Source organism: Lissotriton vulgaris, chromosome 7 (assembly GCF_964263255.1).
Source record: "Lissotriton vulgaris chromosome 7, aLisVul1.2, whole genome shotgun sequence".
In the NCBI taxonomy this organism is placed as follows: Eukaryota; Metazoa; Chordata; class Amphibia; order Caudata; family Salamandridae; genus Lissotriton; species Lissotriton vulgaris.
The window spans coordinates 1663722715-1663736032 of record NC_141695.1 but is presented as its reverse complement, the minus strand read 5'-3'; the positions used below and the strand labels follow the sequence as shown (position 1 = coordinate 1663736032).

Genomic DNA, 13318 nt, shown 5'->3' with positions numbered 1-13318 from the left:
GAAAAGAAAGGCCTCTGTTTCTGTGGAGAAAGTGGAGCCTAAAAGGGGTAAATCTGAAGAAAAATTGGCATCATCTCTTCCTATTACTCCTCTGGGGAAGCAGTCTAGTCTTAAAGGTCCTGGATCTGCACCTTCTACCAGTTCGATGGTTTCTGCTCATAAGTCTGTGGTGAAACCTTTGATTCAGTCATCTTCAGCTTCATCTAAGGCTGCGTCGACGACCACGACGTCTACGGCAACGACATCGATGAGTAGGATGTCTCTGTCAGGCCCGTCGACGACGACGACAACGACGACTTCGTCGACGACAGGTTCGATGCCCCGAATGTCGACGGGGGTCCCGTCGACGAAGGTCCCGTCGACGAAGGTCCCGTCGACGAAGGTCCCGTCGACGAAGGTCCCGTCGACGAAGGTCCCGTCGACGAAGGTCCCGTCGACGAAGGTTCCGTCGACGACAGTCCCGTCGACGAAGGTCTCGTCGACGAAGGTCCCGTCGACGATGGTCCCGTCGACGGAGGTCCCGTCGACGATGGTCCCGTCGACGATGATCCCGTCGACGGTGGTTCCGGCGACGAAAATCTTACTTTCGACGGCTAAAACTTACAGTTCTCCTCAATCAAAGACCATGATCTCCATACGCTCTTTTCAGTCGACAAGAGGTGCGGCTACCATCAGTAAGTCCGCGGAATTCACCTCTTGGACAAAGATCTCTCCATTGCCGCCATCATCGCTGTTGGAGCAGGATTCGGAGGGAGAGGAGTCCTCAGGTGCTGCCTACAGCCCCTCTCAGCTTCAAATAAAAAGTCAGGATACGGATGAGGAGGAAACCTTTTCCTTCAAGGACAGGCCACAATCTGCCAGATATGAATCATTCCAGGAATCTGGTGCCTATGAAGACGAAGAAGAGCAGCACGAGGACTCACGGGAGGAGGAACGTCAGGAGACAGTTTCCATACCTCTCACCCTTGTGTCTGACCTTAGACTGATGCTGAACGACTACTATCGTCGCTTCCCGGAGGCGAACTCATCGCAGCCAGCTACGCTCACGCCTCCCACGCAGACGCCTAAGCAGGCACCTGCCCCGCGAAATCAGGGAGTTCAATCTCCGCAGGTGGTTACCATTAGGGATGACCTAACGGACTCTGAGGAAGATGAAGAGCCCGAAGAGGGAGAGCTAGTCCATGATGCCTCTGGCAAGGAATGGGACGAGTACGTTTTGCCTTCAGCTGCATCGCCTGAACCACTCAAATCTACCTCCCCTCCTCAGGACATCGGAGGCTTTCACGATATTATGGAAAGGGCGGCCAAGAGATTCAGTCTGGAGGTGGACGTACAGGAAACGGATTGTTTCTTGTACGATTTCAAGGACGATAACAAGAAGTCACTCCGCTCAATACCTATTATCCCGCATTTATGGGAGGAAGGCCTCAGGATTCTAAAAACACCAGCCTCCATAGCGGTTTCAGTTCCGCGAATTGAAAAGAAATACAGAGCTCCAGAATCTACGGCAGCCTGCCTCATTGGTCATCCCAGGCCGGAATCGGTGGTGACACAGGCGGCGCAAAGAAACTCAAAAAACCCGGTGGCTACGTCACTTGTGCCACCGGACAAGGAAGGGAGGAGAATGGATGGAGCGGGTAAGAGGTTTGCGGTCATGGCAGCCTCTACCATTAAAGCGGCGAATGCGATGGCTCTGCTAGGCCGCTACAACAGGCAGATATGGTCAGATCTGGCCCCCATCTTATCGGCGCTTCCAGATGATCGAAAGGAAGAAGCGGCAGCCCTTCTCAAGGAGGGAGCAAAATCAGCAGCTGAGTCTATCGACATCGCCATGGATGTTTCGTCCCTAGGCTTCAGGCAAATGGCAGGGGCGGTCTCGCTTCGCAGACAAGGCTGGCTAAAGGCGACCTCTTTTCGACCAGAAGTGCAGGCGAAGATTGTCGATATGCCCTTCGATGGTGAGAACCTGTTTGGGAAACATATCGATGAGGCTTTGCAAGGCATAAAGTCAGACACTGATACGGCTAGAGCGCTGGGTTCTCTCCAGCAGGGAAGGTTTCAGTCCTTTCGGAAGAGGGGCGCAAGAGGACAGTTTAACCAACGATCCTCTTTTCAGTCTAACCGATATCAGCCGTACAGTCAGCAGGGATATCGTCAGTTTAACTCCAACAACCAGTACAGGTCCTCCAACTCCTCTTACCAACAACAGTCCAGAGGTAAATCCAACGCCAGGGGGAAAAATCAGCAGTCTAATAGACGTCAATGATTTCAGGCAGGCGCTCCCCACAATACGGATCCCGGACAACGACCACTATCTGTCTCAATACTACGCCAACTGGATGTCCATAACATCGGACAGATGGGTCCTGGACGTCATCAGCAGGGGCCACACACTGGAATTTGTGGAAATACCACCGGACCACCCTCCAGTGCTCAGGCCCAACCATCATCGCAAAGAAATGCAGATGGAAGTTCTCTCGCTCCTACAAAAGGGAGCCATAGAGGAAGTACCTCAGCATCTCAGAGGGAGAGGCTTCTATTCACATTTCTTCCTCATCAAAAAGAAACAGGCCCAGAAATGGAGACAGGTATTGGACCTGAGGGATCTCAATCATTACATAAAAAAGATACCCTTCAGAATGTTGTCGTTGCAGGAGATCTTGCTCATGTTAAAGGGCAAAGACTACTTAGCGTCCTTGGATCTCATGGATGCGTACTTCCATATTCCCATCCATCGGAAGCACAGGAAGTATTTGAGGTTTGCTGTGGAGAGTCGCCACTTCCAGTTCAAGGTCCTGCCGTTCGGACTCAAATCAGCCCCGAGGGTATTCACCAAATGCATGGCCCCGGTGGCGGCCCACTTAAGGCTACAAGGCCATTACATCTACCCATACCTGGACGACTGGCTGGTGACAGGTCCATCTTTCAGGGACGCAGCAGAAGCTCTACGGAACTGCGTCCGGTTGTTTCAGCGTCTAGGCCTGAGAACAAACCTGGAGAAGTCCTCGCTGACTCCGGCCCAGGGCATACAATTCTTAGGGGCATGGATATGCACCAAAGAGGGAAAAGCCTATCCTTCCAAAGATCGGATCAGAAAGATCAGAGGACTGACGACTTCTCTACAAGCAAAAAAGTCCACTTCCGTGAGGATTTACAAGTCCATGTTGGGGATGATGTCATCCTGCATCCCGTTGGTGCCAAACTGTCGTCTAAGGATGAGACCTTTGCAGGAACAACTCGACGAGCAGTGGGTACAGGCCAGCGGAACCTTCGAGGATCGCATTACCATCACGACCAGTATGAAGGTGGCCATGTCATGGTGGAAGATCCTGAAAAACCTAAACCAGGGACTGAGTTTCATTCCTCGGGATCACGACTTCATGATGACGACGGACGCTTCACTGAAAGGATGGGGCGCGCATCTTCAAGAGCTGGAGATTCAGGGCCTTTGGTCAGATTGGGAAGCTCAGCTTCACATCAACATGTTGGAGCTCAAGGCAGTATTCCTAGGGCTTCAAGCTTTCCTTCCCAGAATACGTCAGTCGTCAGTACTGATTCAAACAGACAGCACCACGTCCATGTTCTACCTGCTGAAACAGGGCGGGACGAGATCCAAACAGCTGTCAGCACTGGCGCAAAGGATCTGGAAGTGGCTCATATCCAACGAAATCTCGATCCAAGTCCAGCATATACAGGGAGTCCTCAACACTCGGGCGGACGCCCTGAGCCGCACTTCCAATGCGACACACGAGTGGGAACTTCACGACACTCAGATTTGCATTCTGTTCCAAAGGTGGGGCACTCCCACATTAGATTTGTTCGCGACTCAAAGCAATTCAAAGTGCACTCACTTTGCGTCAAGGTACCGTCAACAGGGATCCATGGGAAATGCATTCCTCTTGGACTGGACGGGAAGGTTTGCATACGCGTTCCCTCCGTTCCCGTTGATTCCGCGCATCCTGCGCAAGATGAGACTGGAACCGTGCCGGATCATAATGATTGCTCCAGCCTGGCCAAGGCAGGCGTGGTTTTCAGACCTCCTTCAATTGTCGAGGGGCGACAACATCCAGCTACCGACATTTCAAGACCTCATCTCCATGGAGAAAGGCCAGATTCTGCATCCGGATCTACGCTCTCTAAAGTTGTCCGCATGGAACCTCACGGGCGTGAATTTCAGGACCTAACTATTTCGCAAGAGTGCAGGCATATCCTCTCACAAGCGAGAGCTGTATCCACGAACAAAACATATACAGCAAAATGGACCCGGTTCTGCCACTGGTGCAACAGACACAGCTTGCATCCTTTCGAGGTTCAGCCTGAGGGTATTCTGCCTTACCTGCTCTTACTATCAAAGTCAGGCCTTTCGCATGCTTCAGTCAAGGTGCACTTAGCAGCAATATCAAGATTCAGGCGAAAGCCAAACGAACCATCTCTCTGGTCATCCAGAGTAATAAAGGAATTTATCAAGGGACTTTTTCGAGTCTTTCCACCCATCCAACGACCACCTGTACCGTGGCACCTGAATACAGTGCTATCACAGCTTATGAGGCCACCCTTTGAGCCCATACATAAGACAGACTTGCAGTTCCTGTCCTGGAAAACAGCCCTCCTTCTCGCCTTAACATCGGCAAGGAGGGTTAGCGAGATCCAAGCCTTTTCAGTGGAGGAACCCTTCTTACAATTCCGTCAGGACAGGGTTATACTGAGAACTAATCCTACCTTTATTCCCAAGGTGGCGACGTCTTTTCACCTGAACGAACCCATTATTCTACCTACTTTCTTCAGCAAGCCCTCATCGGAGGCAGAAAGAGCCTTACACTCTCTAGACATTTCAAGATGCCTAAAGTTCTACATTGAGAGGACAAAGCCGTTCCGTAAGTCCAAGCAATTGTTCATCGCATTTGAAGGGCAGAGAAAAGGTCTTTCATTGTCGAGACTGAGTATTGCTAGATGGATATCCTCAGCTATCCTGAAATGTCATGACAAAGCGGGGAAGCCGCTACATTCTAAAGTGCAGGCGCATTCAACGAGGAAGATGGCAACCTCGATGGCCTTGTTCGCAGGAGTGGCACTGCCAGATATCTGCAGGGCAGCAACGTGGAAGAGTGTCCACTCGTTCACAAAACACTACTGTCTGGACACTGCGTGGAAGGAGGACACGGCAGTGGGTCAAGCTGTTCTGAAGCGTCTATTCCAGTAAGGTATGGCCTATTGGCATATTGTTTTTTGCTATACAGTACTTTGATGTGTAATTACATGCATTTATAGTATTGCTGATGTTTTTCATAGCTATTATTAGGTCATTGCTTTGCGGCAGAGCTTCCTTCTAGGTTCTGTCCTGGAAACGCTACGGATATGGTGAGCACTGCTTACTACTCTGATACAAGCATGTGAATCTATGAAAGATGTAATACTGGAGAAGGAATTAGTTACTTACCTGTACACTATAGTTCTCCAGTATTATCTTTCATAGATTCACATGCGCCCGCCCGCCTCCCCGTTTCTCAGGCAGATCTTGTTCTCGGAATTTATCCTTGTCTCTCACTCGGGGACGGAAATCTGAGGCAGGAAGCTGCTGCTGGGGAGTGTGAGGGCAGGGCAGCAATTCTGATTGGCTAGCTTTTGGACCAAAACAAAGAAATGGTCTGGTTACCAAATAATACAGCCCCTATGGGGATTTTCTATGCAGTTTTTCTTCTCTATGATACTGCTTGGTCATTCTGTTACCGTGAGACTCCCACCATGACGACGGGGAAGATACAAGCATGTGAATCTATGAAAGATAATACTGGAGAACTATAGTGTACAGGTAAGTAACTAATTCCTTACCTGTAATCCTAGTTCTCATCCAGGGGTATACTCATCAAAGTCATAAGCGACCAACCCACCTCCCCGGACGAGCATTCTCTTGAAGTTAGTAATCGTCTGGACCCTATGGACGATTAGTTTACAGATACTAATTATTTGACACCACTATTCATGGTGCATCTGTGGACCTAATGTTGTGAAGATTTGTGAATATACGTCTTTAGCTTTTTTGGAATAGAACGATTCATACCACTCCTTCGCCAGCTCTTCTTCACATCAGATATTTTCTATCTCCAGCCTTGAGAAAGTTATGGTACTTATTTAGTACTTACGAAACACGTGTCGGCTGTTTTCATTGTGATGATTGGAAGAATAAAATGAAAGGAAGATTGTTGGACTTGGCCCTTTCCCCAAACATTTTTTCGCTTTTTGCCCCCCGAATTTGGGATGGGAATAAACCTGTATAGGCCATGTGTGGTAAGAGTTGCCCTGCTCTAAAATGAAATGTCACGAAATGGTGTGCAGGAAATATTCCCCCATTTTAGAAATGCACCTGACTGAAATGTTCTGAATTTTAAATGTATGCCATGGCCATGGGTTTTGCCACCTGACTGCCGTAGGTCAGCGGTCTAGATATTATTACCCAGCCACCCCTAGCTTTTGGAGGGAAGCCTGGCACCCAGGGTGCTCAACCCCTCCCCTTGAGCCAGTTTAGGCCAGTTTTGCCAACATTCTAGAAGGTTCTGGCACTGACTGGGAGGAGGGTACAAGTAAGGGGGATGTGCCACCAGAGACACCCAGAGGTGGGACAGGAACATGAGGGGACCTGCTGCGAGGTTTTACCGCCACATGGGCCTGTGAGCTGTGCCCTGCACCCTCGAAAACCCCCTCCCCTCTGCTGTCCCCTGGGCCCCTGAAGTAGGAGGGCCCACCTAGGTCCCTCACAGTGTGGGGGACCGTGAAACACGCCAGCGCTGCACGGAAGAAGCCCCCCTGGAGGTGAGGAGTGTGCCTGCCAGACGCTGTGCTGCAAAAGCGCTGTTTTGGGGAGGTTGGTGCCCCCAAGGAAGCTGTGGCCCCTTTGGAAGCGCTGATGCTGTGAGGCACTGCTTGCACTGGCACTGCCTGTCAAGCGCTATAGCTTGGAAGAAGCGCTGTGTGTGGAAAGCGCTAGAACTTCGAACTGTGCCCTGCATAGTGCTGTGTGTTGGAAGCGCCGAAGCACCGTGTGGCCTGAGGGAACTGCCTCCATTCTAGAGCACGTGGAGTCTGCGCTGATGGGGTGGTAAATAATTAAATGAAAGGGAGCCTACCCCTTGTTTTGGCGCGCTTGCCGCAAGATAAATAATTAAATACAAGGGAGCCTACCCCTTATTGCCGCCGAAAATCACCGTCGCAGCCCGGGCGCCGAGGAGACTGTGGCGCTGCCAGAAGATTGCGCCTGGGGCCGGAAATCACCGCCGCGGCCCGGCGCTACGTCGAGGAGACCACCCGCTGTTGTGGGCACCGGTGCGGCGGCCCCCGGTGCCAGGAGAGGGCCGCCGGTGTGAGGATAGGGCCACGCTAGGCCCTGAAGCCGGCCGGGCCCGCATCACGTAGCTGGGGCGCCGGTGACATCACCAGCCGCGCCCCCAGCCCGCCGCGGACGGATTGGCCTACGCGGTCACGCCCCCGGAAGGACGCGCAGGGATTGGCTGCCGGCCGGGCAGCCAGAGGAGGAAAAGCCGACCCTAAGCCCCGGGTCCCCGTGAGGGAGGGGGACCCGGGTGAAGCGCTGGTGCGGGGCTCCCGTGGTCGAGAGGGAGCCCCGTAAAGAGCGACCGGAGCGGGAGCCTACCCCGCCGGCCTGTGCCCCGGAGAGAGAAGGCCGCCGTAAAAGAGGAGGGGGCATCGAGGAACGTGATAGATGCCTGCCCCAACCCCCAGTCCGGCTTGGAAGGCCCCACAGGCCTGAGGGAGAGAAGCCTGCAGCCTAGCGGAGGCTGCCTCAAAGTCCCGAGTGAAGCGGGTAGCCGGCTGGAGGAAGTCCTACGGGGCTCCCATCCCTTGAGGAGAGCCCCGCTCGTCGGTCCAGTGGTGCCCCAACCCCCCGGGAGGCAGAGGGACCCGGGTGAGGAGAGCCCTGCGGTGCCCACCGATTTGGAGCGAGAAGGAGGGGGCGTCGAGGAACGTGTTGGTGCCTGCCCCCTCCGCAGTGAAGATCCGGCTCCCGTGTTGGGGAGAGAGCCCCGCCTGCCCACAAGCCTGAATGGGTTGGCCGCAGACAGAAGAGGAACCCAACAGTAGCCGGTGAGTGGGGCCTTAATTAGACTGTGACGGGGGTGGAGAGCGCAACAGGGCACAGGGTCGGTGCTCGCCCCCACCTATCTTTGTTGGAAACTGGGACTGGGCCCTGTAGGCCCTGGAGGTACGCAGGAGAGCCCCTAGACTGGGCAACACCCCACAGAGGACCCGGAGGGACTCCCCGATGTCAGTAGTCGGCCGGGACTAATTGTCCCTACAGTGGACCTGTCTATTTGGGGAGTCGGGTTGTGGTTCTGCCCCTGCTGAACCGCCCCCTCTGTTTACATTGCAGGTGACGGTGCCCTATGGTAATGCAGCTATGTTAAGGTGCCTGGCATGGTAATGGGGCCCCTGCTGGCATGATTAGGCCCATGCATTTATGGTGATGGGGGACCAATGTTAATGTGCGGTGGTGACATGCCTAATGTTATGCCTAAGCTAGGGGATTGATGCCCCAGGTGCAATGGGATTCAGGCCTGGTTCATATGTTATTGGTGCCAATGCACTGCCTGATGTTTGTGTTGCAGGTTGGGGGCTAAGGAGTCATGTTCCCCAGGTCTTTTCCCTAAGGCTACAGCACTGGGGTTCTGCATGCCCTGTAGATCTTGCGAAGGCGGCCTAATGGTCCTATGGTTATACCCGCCTGCTATTAGATGCTGGGATGCCATGATGTCTTTCCTTACAGGGGTTATGCAGGATGTTGCATTTAGTAATTACAGCCTACTACCAAGGATGAAGGCCTGAGCTGGCCCTGCCTGACGCGTAGTTCCCATAGGTGGATGGTGGAAGAGGTGCAGAGCGGGAATATCGTCGTAAAAATATCGACTAACCTTAATATCGCCGCAGAAATAGCTACAAGAAGAAATATCGATGTCAAAAATATAGTTTGACCAGAATATCGACAGACAGGTAAGTAATATCGTTAACATTAATATAGTTGTAATAAATATCGTTTACAAAAACATAGTTTACAAAAATATCGTTTTTCAAATAATTATAAGTAATTTAGTGTTTTTAATGAGTATTGGTTGTCAAAGTAGTTTTTTTTGTAGTATTTTATTAGTTAATAATGTATTTTATGTTGAATTTAGTGTTAATAGTTCCGTAGCGGGTTGTGGGTTTTTAGGGGAGTAGGGTGGGAAGTAATTGAAATATAAAAAAATAATTGATTAATTAATGTCTTAATTGAATATAAATAGTGTAATAAATAATAGTTAATTAATTTCAATTAGTTAATTGATTATTAATTATGTAAATTAATTATGTTAATTGTTTAATTAATTTTAGGTGTGTGTAGTGGAATTTTTAAGTGAAAATGTAGTGAATTAATTACATTTTAATTGAATAATCATTTAATTAATGATTGATTAAATAAAAATAAAGATTTGTAAATTTTTAAACGAGTAAATACATTTAGTAAGTTTTTACCCCTACACTATCCAACACTTTCCCTACTGTTGCACCCTCTGGAGTGGGAATAGTAATTTTTACCCCTACGCTATCCAACGCTTTCCCTACTGTTGCACCCTCTGGAGTGGGAATAGTAATTTTTACCCCTACGCTATCCAACGCTTTCCCTACTGTTGCACCCTCTGGAGTGGGAATAGTAATTTTTACCCCTACGCTATCCAACGCTTTCCCTACTGTTGCACCCTCTGGAGTGGGAATAGTAATTTTTACCCCTACGCTATACAACGCTTTCCCTACTGTTGCACCCTCTGGAGTGGGAATAGTAATTTTCACCCCTACGCTATCCAACGCTTTCCCTACTGTTGCACCCTCTGGAGTGGAAATAGTAATTTTTACCCCTACGCTATCCAACGCTTTCCCTACTGTTGCACCCTCTGGAGTGGAAATAGTAATTTTTACCCCCACGCTATCCAACGCTTTCCCTACTGTTGCACCCTTTGGAGTGGGAATAGTAATTTTTACCCCTACGCTATCCAACGCTTTCCCTACTGTTGCACCCTCTGGAGTGGGAATAGTAATTTTTACCCCTTCGCTATCAAATGTTTTAACTAATAATATATTTTATATTTTAATTATATGTATGTATTATTGTTGTTATATAAAGTAATGTGTTAAATATATGTATATGTACACATTTATTAAGTTTATACTGAAAAAGTGTAGTTAATTTGTTTTAAATAGTCAAAAAATAAAAGTAATGTAATGTATTTTGTTAATAGTACTTATATTTATTTATTATTTAATGTAATTTTAATTAATTTAAAAAGTCGATATTTTTTACATCTATATTTAATACAACAATATTTTTGAGTAGATATTTATGTACTTACCTGTTTAGGTATAGGGTGTCGATATTTTTGTAAACAATATTTTTACAACTATATTTTTGTAAACTATATTTTTGTAATCGATATTTCAACACCCTACCGGTGGAAGAAACCTTGTTGTGTTTTATTGCAGGTGTTCCTGCCTGATGTTAATGCAGGGTGATTGCTATTCTTTTTGCAGGAGTCGCCAATGCCAGCTAATTTGGGTTCTTACCCCTAATGTTTAATTGCATGCTTAATGGGCGTCCACGCCAAGTGTTTTCTTCCCTCATATTGATGTCGCTGATGTTACATGCCAAGTGCTAATCTTTTTATATTTCAGCTAGACACTATGGACTTATTTACCGGTTCAGCCTTGTGCCCAATTACCTTGTAAATAATCCCCCGGGCATATACTGCCCTGGCGCTCACTAGCGCCTTGTTGTGATTGCAGCCTATGTTATGCTTACCCTTGCTGGTTGGAGTCAATAGAGAACTTACTAATTTTCCAACTCAAGCTGGTGTCGTACCTCTTTTGTGGTGTGCCTGGTGTGTCGTCTGTGGGTACTGCGTGAGTGCTTCACATGTCCTCCGAAGTTTGGCCTGCCCTCTTGGTTCCGTGCTACCCCCCTGGAGATTTGGTAACCCCATTTCTTACAAAGATTCTCAGATTCTGAAGGATATCGACTGATTCTTTCTGTCTTGTACTATTTACTGTTACATAATATAATGCTATATGGTGATTATTAGATCCCTTAGTTTGCCTATTGTGATTCAGGATGGCGCACACCTGACCCAGTTCTTTTGTGATATATACATGCTGAGTTCCTTTCTCAACATTTGGTCACCCCTGGTAGTGAGTGACGTGGGTTTTTGTTGCACTCCGCTAGTATCATTATACTAGTCCAATATTTTTTGTCCTTTAATTGTCTTTAACCATACATGTTTTTGTGATAGGGCGGATATTCCTCTTAGAGGGACACTACTACCTTCCTTCTCTCCTTCTCATTCTCTTTAAGTTATTGTATATTGATTGCAGATCTACTCAGGTTCATATGCACCATCAAAAAGAACTGACCTAACTGCCACCTGTGGTGCATCATGGGAGCAAGGGGTGTCCTGCAGGTCTTAAAGGCACCGTACCCCTACTCTAATGCCTTAAAGGCAAGGTGTCCGTTTTTCTTTGTTTCTTAGTACTCTGCTGCAGCCTACAGGCAAATGCCTGCAATTACAAGCTTTCTTTATGGCAATAAAGCATTGTTGTATGGCAATTGTTTACTGCTTCCTCTTTTCCTTATGGGTTGGGAAGGTATAGGTACTACAATGCAAACCTATGTAATTTCAGCATTTTTGTCATGTTGGAAACATTTTAGGCTGCAGGTATATGTTTTCACATATGCATATATATGTTTATATATGTATTTTCTATATGCTCCAGGATCCCCCACATGGGCAGGGATTATTAATAGATTATGACTTTGAGTATACCCCTGGATGAGAACTAGGATTACAGGTAAGTAACTAATCCGTACTAGACCTGCATGTCTAGTAAAATTGTTATGATTTTTCGAGCCCTGTTATGATGCATGTCACAATACCACATACATTTATGAAATGGAAAGTGAAAACCAAAGGGGTGATGGACGGAGCGTTGACAATACAAACTCATCCCCAGTCAAACTGGGGTGGCAGAGTGGGCTAAAGAACGGTGATGGATTAAACCCAGATCAGTTGACTGGGGGTGAGTGCTTGTATTGTCAACGCTCCGTCCATCATTTCCTTTGGTTTTTCTTTGTTCGCTTTGCCACTGGATTCAAGCAAGCCGGACTGAAGACGGCTGAAATGCCAGAAACCGGTCCTCTGTAGCTTTTTTCCGGTCCAGGGAAGGCATGGCTTGGCAGTTCGGGCTGGACTTTTCCCATGAGGCACAGGGTCAGACTGATTTGCATATGGCCATGTCTGAACTGGGGTGGCAGAGTAGGCTAAAGAATGGTGATGGATTAAACCCAGATCAGTTGACTGGAGGTGAGTGCTTGTATTGTCAACGCTCCGTCCATCATTTCCTTTGGTTTTTCTTTGTTCGCCATAAGTTGGCAGGGTATGCTCAGACGTGAGTCCCTTGCTCACTTTGCCACTGGATTCAAGCAAGCCCGGCTGAAGACGGCTGAAATGCCAGAAACCGGTCCTCGGTAGCTTGTTTCCGGTCCAGGGAAGGCATGGCTTGGCAGTTCGGGCTGGACTGTTCCCATGAGGCACAGGGTCAGACTGATTTGCATATGGCCATGTCTGAACTGGGGCAGAGTGGGCTAAAGAACGGTGATGGATTAAACCCAGATCAGTTGACTGGGGTTGAGTCCTTGTATTGTCAACGCTCCGTCCATCATTTCCTTTGGTTTTTATATGATAGAATAAACACATGGATTTTTCTATTTTTGTTTCATTTGACATTTCATTCTTTTATCGTCTATGTTCATTGTTGAGTGTGAATTTGCAGTAAAGGTCCACTTGTTCCTTTAGAAATAATCATACCCATGGTCCCTTACATACCTTTGGGTTCCCTTGACTATGAAAGTATGCAGGAACACTAGTAGCATTTAATTTACAGGCCCAGGGCACATGTAGTGCATTTTACTAGGGACATAAATTAAATATGCCAATTGTCAATGGACCAATATTACCATTTTTAGGAGAGAGAGCCCAGGTACCCAAGCCTTTAGCACTGTTTAGCAATGGTAAAGGGCTTAGAGTCCTAAAGCCAGCAAACACTATGTCCGAAAAAGGAGGAGGAAGGCAAGAAATTTGGGGTGAGCCTCCATAGAGGGTCGTTTTCCAACCCAGTTCACGCTTGGGGTGAGGAATGCGTGGTACAGCTAGAAATATAGGATGTTGATTCTTCCATCTATCACCATTAAGCACAGTTAAATTACATTTGTGTCCTTTCTCAGAGACTG

General features: G+C 48.3%; 1 protein-coding gene across 1 annotated transcript in view; it reads left to right on the top strand.

Moving 5' to 3' along the window:
• EFCAB8 (EF-hand calcium binding domain 8) overlaps positions 1-13318 on the top strand; it is a 1673324-nt gene that overhangs the window by 731759 nt on the left and 928247 nt on the right. The gene's annotated exons all lie outside the window — the stretch shown is intronic.